Source organism: Odontomachus brunneus, unplaced genomic scaffold (assembly GCF_010583005.1).
Source record: "Odontomachus brunneus isolate Ranch 3 - 2012 unplaced genomic scaffold, Obru_v1 Obru_scaffold_010, whole genome shotgun sequence".
In the NCBI taxonomy this organism is placed as follows: Eukaryota; Metazoa; Arthropoda; class Insecta; order Hymenoptera; family Formicidae; genus Odontomachus; species Odontomachus brunneus.
In genome coordinates, this window is record NW_022639460.1 from 1815385 (window position 1) to 1821790 (window position 6406).

Here is a 6406-nt window from a genome sequence, read left to right on the forward strand (position 1 = left end):
TTTTTTTTTTTTTTTTTTTTTTTTTTTTTTTTCATTTTATTCATTTCACTTTTTTCCCATCAACGTAATTTTTCATCTTTGCTACGATGTGGGGTTTTGAGAGAGAGGACCTTAAGAATAGTTTTTTTATAAAATCTTTCAAAAAAAATTTCAGTTAAAATACTAAGGAATACAAGTGAATTCTTAATTTAAATATTACCTAATGTCCTTCGTCTTACTTTTGTCTTATCTAATAGAAACAAAATAGAGTCAGTCGGGGACTCCACGTCGTAATTAACGTTGATGAAAATAACGCAGTAGCTCGCCTAAGGGTTAAGGAGGACGGCGCTTCTAACACGCAGATTGACTAGCATGCACGATTAACGATCTAGAATCGTCATTCCGCGAAGACGGCGAGTCCGATCGCGCCTCGTTCTCGTTAATAGAGTTTTCGCAATAAGCGTACTTCAGACACGATGAACGTTAATGTCCCATGTTGGCCGTACGATTGGACGAGAGCCAGCATGATTTACACCCACTGTACACGCGAGATTTCCATTCCATTCTAATGTTCGCCATACTCGAGACATTTTATTGCAAGGACTGCGCGTGAAAACGGCGGTGGCTCCGCGCGTTGTTTAACCGGCGTGTATAGCGCGTAGGCTGGGGTTTTTCTTCCTAGAATCCATTTCGAAGGCGCAGCGCCTGCTTTCGTAAATATATAAATACATGCGCGTGTCTGGCGGTTATTAATAAATTTCTGCGGCAGAGCGCGAGCACACGGGAGATACAGTGGCCAATCTCGCAAATCTCGTAACGCGATGCGCGTCGAAAGTCCCGGACATATTGACGCATTAAAAAGCAATATTTATACGCGTTGACGTAGGCGACGGGTTACACGTGGTGCACGTATAAAGTCCAGCGACCGTTCACCGCGCTCCGACTCGCACGTTGCTCCTTCGATATCGAAAATCGAACGCTGAACGTATTTTACCGATGAGCAGGATGCGAGCATGGCGCGAACGCCGGCACTATTTTTCCGCACTTTTCATCCATCTGTAATCGATTTAATGCACCAGTAATCGAGATAATGATTCACAGTGATAATGATCTATGTACGGAATAAGGAGCTTCGTGTATACAGGCTGTACCCGAGCGAAAGGAGTAACAAGGGAAATACATACAAACACGCGCGGAACAGGAACATGTTAAACAATTTTTATAATAAATATGTTATAAAATTGTCTGAAACTGTTATAATCTAGGGATGTGTGTCAACATCATCTATCATGATTTCCTTGACCTCTTAAATAAACGTGTAGTGCCGTGCTGCGAGTCCCTCAGCGATTGCTTCTGAAGAAGCATTTACGACGGTTGCTAAAGTTTTCTTGACACACGTGGAAGAAAAGTTTGATTGAATTAATCGTATATCTGGTGAAATGTAAACGAACCAGAATTCTGTTCAAGTTAACAAGATTCTGATTAACAAATCAGGACTTCTGGTTAATCAGAACTTGCAATTGTTTCAAGTTGAGCAATTGCAAGTTCTGCTTATCTTGACAGAATTCTGGTAGCTTCAACCGGGATTTCTGATTCGTTCATGTTTCATCAGACATTTTTTTAGTTGAATCAAATCTCTTTGTCGCGCAGAAATACATCTCGTTTCGAATTCCAGATTAGCATTCACTGAAATGCACATACTGCGTTCAAGTAACATATTATTTATTTCAAGTATTTTGTAAATATATACATCCAAAAAGTTATCGTATAAATATACGTCATAAGTGTTAAATTTATTGAGAGTACATTCTGAAATGCTAAGCAGGCTTAGCATTTCAGTTGAAGGTATTAAATTAAGACAACTCGGCTTGCTCATTACATAGTCGAATTAACGTTTTCTTCAATAAAGTTTCACGACATTCTTGCAAAGAGAGAATACATTCTTCTTTTGAGTACATGACGATGAATCTTTCTCGAATTTCCGATGAGTATATTTGAAGACTACTATCAAAAAAATATTTTTCGTTGAAGATAAGCATTACTTAACAAGAAAAAAGTAAACTGAGTAATCGTTTTTTCCCTGGCGATAGAATAACACCGTTTTGTGTGTGTCGTTTTTATATAAGTGCGTAAACTCTGGTTTCTTATTTTTCAGACTTATTCGCAATTATATCACAAAGTCGATGCACGTGCAAGAAGATAGAGTACGTGCCACTGCTCGAGGTCTCTCGTGCTTTGACAATCTTACGTGACAGGACGACGAACGCCGAAAAAGTCATCGCGACCTGCATTCGGTAAGTTTTTATTTGAAATATTTCTTTTCCTATCTTATCGTGTATAATCTGGTATCTTGCCGCGATTACCAAATGAATTAATATCAATGCGTTCTGTTGCCGAGGATAAGGAGATAATATAACGGGTATTATCGTTAATTCGATCGTGACGAAAGCGTGGTCAATAAGATACAACAGCGTCGCCGTAAAAAACCGGCTAGTGAGAATGACGTACTCGCTCTGAATTAAAACTCCCCAGCATACATCCGAAGACAAAGAGCCGTAAGATTCGTTGCGAGAATCCATATCGCGAAATGAAGAGAGCGAGACAGAGAAAGAGAGAGAGAGAAAGGGAGGAAGAGGAAGAGAAATCAATGCCGGTGAACTTTCGGCGAAAAGAAATCGCGTTGTTTTAATTTTAGAAACCATACGCTCCTCAGACGCGTACATGCTTTGTTTACAAAAAAAATGTAATCTCATCCTTAGCAGACTTTCTAAATCCTAGAGGATCTTACTCTTATGTGTGGTCTAAAGAGGATTCTTTGAAATCCTTTCAAACTCTTTCTAATTTAGCACAAAAAGTAAAAGTACAAAAAATACTTAGGTCATATTTTTTCATTTTGACCCGCTTTGCATTTCACGGGCAGCTTTTTAATGTTTTCATTCTTATCATTAACGACAAAAATGTCTTTATCTTTTGGAGTGTACCTTTTGGAGTGTATCTTTTGGATAGGTTTACTTATTATTAGGTTAGTAAATGCTCTCTCTATTCTGTTTCTCATTCAACCGGAAATATTTTTACTGATTCACTTCGAGAGAGTAAGCTTCAGAATATTATAGTATAATAGATATCAAATGGAACATTAAGGCCGAAATTAGGTTCGAAATTTCGACTCGGGCATGTGCTGCGAAGGAAGACTTCAAATTTTCGTGGACGGTTCCGTCTTGCCCAAGTCGAATCTTCCCGTCGTTTTGGACTCGCGATTTATCTGTAGCGACCAATAATTCAGCCTGACGCATTTTCCTCTTATCTCTGGGATTTTTTCCCTGCACACCGAAGACACGTCTTCTCTAGCGACTGTGGAGAAGCAAATGTTAGCGTTCTGAGGTTTTAATCCCGTTTGACGAGGAGGACGAAGGGAGTCGCGACGTGGCGCGAAGAGAAACGTTCTCGAACGACACTCGACTTTCATGACGATGAGGGGTGGAAAGAGTGAGAGAGGAAGGGAGGACGCGTTGGAGGAGGAGGGGGAGGTTGTACTACGAAGGAAGGAGAGAAACGTTCATTATTCTATTCCGGTGGAGCGAGGCCGGCAATCTGGTCTTATAAAATAAACCACTCTAGCTCGCGAGCGGTCGGCGCGATGTGTCAAATAAATCGTAGGCCGCTTCTTACAAGCTTACTTGCAATTCTCGCTCCTCCTACCTCGATCATCCGACCGTTCTCGTCCTTTCTCGGCCTCTCTCTCTCTCTCTCTCTGCCCCCTTTCTCTCTCGTCCTCGTGTGGCTCCTCGAATATCCTCGTGCCGCTCGCTCACGTCTCGTATTCATGAAATAAATCCTTCACGCGCACTTCGCGTTCCTTACGTAGAGGAAGCAAGTGCGGTGGCGAGGATCGCGAAGGTCCCGGGAGAAGTAGCACACAATACGCCACACTGTACACAGGTAATCCGTATTGCGCGATTCGCGGGCGTTTGCTGCCGGGGAAAAGACGGCAGAGAACGACCAGTCATGGCATGGGCTTTCGCGATGCGTAAGTCACGCTTACTCGGCGGATGCTGTACGGAAAAAGCAAGACGACAATATCCTGATATTTATACTGAAAATGTTTTCCTCAGAAATATCGCTTCAAAACTCCCTCTCTTTCCGTTTTTCTTTTTTTTTTTTTTTTTTTTTAAATTATGAGTACGCGAATTTATTGGACATCTGTCGCGGACTTGAAAGAGAATCTTCGTCGTCTGAGACGAAGCGCGTAGTTTTAGATTTCGCGGGAAAAATAACGAGCAATAATCGCACAGGATGTAAGAAAGGAGCTCAGGAGCCACGCGATCGCGGACAATTGCGGGGGCAAAAAGAAACACTCGTGCAATTCATCTCGCGTGTATATTATCGTTTGCGCTCACGCGGACCTCCGCCTGCCGCTCGCGGCAACCGCGGCGGCGGCAGCGTTTTGCTCGTGTAAACACCGGAAGCGAACACTGTTACTCGCTTTATGATTCGCTCAAGACAATTTCGCGGCACTTCCAGTCCATCCAGTCCGTGCTCGGACTCTCGTGGAGCTTTATAATTCACCAAAATCTCCGCGCTAGAAGCGGCAATTTTATTTACGCACCATAGTCTCCAGAAGATCAGATAGACAGGTGTACGTGGCAGTAACTCTATTGCATTCTGAGAGAAAAGATATCTAAAAATTAGTACATATTTATTTGGTAGTAAATACTAATTTAACTAAATTTAAAAAATTTTAAGTAAATACAGCATATTTACTTAAATTTAAATGTTTTAAATAGAATAAATAAATGCTTTTATGAGATTCTTTTAAAGTTTTCAAGAAATGTATATTTTTTCATTTGACAAATATCTTATACTAAAAATATGCTGTTAGCATTTATCGAATAAATATTTACTACTTATTAAATATTTCTTTCTCTCATTGTAATCAATTTGTAAATATTGCATCCCTTACAAGTGGTTCATATGGATCTCTCTCATATTTATCACGTAGAGTGATAAAATAGAGATAAAAAGGAAATTTACGAGAAAATTATCAAAAATTTCTCAAAACAATATATCGTGTAAAACGTAATACGAAAATCTGATTGCAACTTTTAATAAATTTGTCGCTGATGCAATAAGAAACTTATATTGTCTTATGTAAATTTAATGATTAATTCTATACACACAGTATATTTATCTCATCGATGCAATCGAAAAAAATTGCAAAATTGTCATCACTATTTTGTCTCACGCCGTGAAAATTTACGAAAATCTATGTGGATGTATTACCACTTCTCGCTCATTTTGAGCGATATTCCACTTCCGAGAAATTTAGAGAACACACCCAAACATTTTCGTGCGCCTCGTTCCATTCCGTAGTCTTTGTTTTCCCCAACGGCGCCAAGCGAGCGAGGGACACTTTAACGGGGATTAAGCACTCCCAAACATCATTATTCTACGAAGTGTTTGGCGTTGTCGTAGCTAAAAATGCGCGGTAAATGATCGCGGTGCGCCGACGATTTACTCCGAACGATAATCTGATTCACTGTCGAGGGATTTCGAGAGACTCGCGCGCGTTTCTAGATCTCTCAGTCCTCCCTCCTCTTTCTCTTTCTTTCTTTCTCGCTCGCTCGCTCGCTCGTTCCCTTTCTCGATCTGGAATTTGGATTAAAGAAGCACGACTCGCCGGGCCGACGAGACACGCGAAGGAAGAGATTAAGTAAAGCCGGAATAAATTACCTCTCCTCTCTCCCGCCTGTACTCAGTAAGCCGCGCTTGGTCTGGCCGCCTGTGCGGAGGAAGTGCAGGGGTTAAACCGCGCCGTGTGCATCCTCGCACCCGATGTTATTCCCCAAATAATCGCGTCGATAACTCGGCGCCTTCGATATCGTAAAGATTCGCGAGACTCTCCACCGCGATACAAAGCGTGTTACACCTCTCTGGGAGAATTCATCCCATCTCCTTTCATCGACGGGGAAGACGGAGAGACGAGTTGTATCGAGAACGTATCGCGGCTTTGGGATCTCTCCCTTCCCTCTAAATTAATTACTCGATCAATTAACCGATCGCCTCGCCGCTTCTTAATCGCAGCCTGTGCGCGCCCTTTCTCTATCTCTTTCCTACTCTCTCTCATCATCAGCGATTGCGAAATGTTCAAATGAGCAGTAAGACAAAAAAAATAACCGCGATTGCATCGACGCATTTTCTTTCTTTTTCTTTCTCTTTCTCTTTTTCTTTCTCAAGGTCAAGGTTCGAACCATTCGATTATTTAGTCAGCAACTCTTATCTCGATGACTTCATTAATATCATGTTATTTTGTACGTATGTAATGCTCGTGCAGGATGGAAAATTTCCATCCGGCTAAGAGAGAGAGTGCGAGAGAGAGAGAGAGAGAGAGAGAGAGAGAGAGAGAGAGAGAGAGAGAGAGAGAGAGAGG

The 6406-nt window shown here is 41.5% G+C and overlaps 1 protein-coding gene and 1 long non-coding RNA gene across 3 annotated transcripts in view; one reads left to right on the forward strand and one right to left on the reverse strand.

The window, feature by feature from the left end:
- LOC116840519 (fibroblast growth factor receptor homolog 1-like) overlaps positions 1-6406 on the reverse strand; it is an 85248-nt gene that overhangs the window by 73421 nt on the left and 5421 nt on the right. The window lies entirely within an intron of this gene.
- LOC116840524 overlaps positions 1-6406 on the forward strand; it is a 90350-nt gene that overhangs the window by 29308 nt on the left and 54636 nt on the right. The window contains exon 3 of the long non-coding RNA XR_004377372.1: positions 2135-2273. This is a non-coding gene — a long non-coding RNA (uncharacterized LOC116840524). The remainder of the gene's footprint in view (positions 1-2134; positions 2274-6406) is intronic.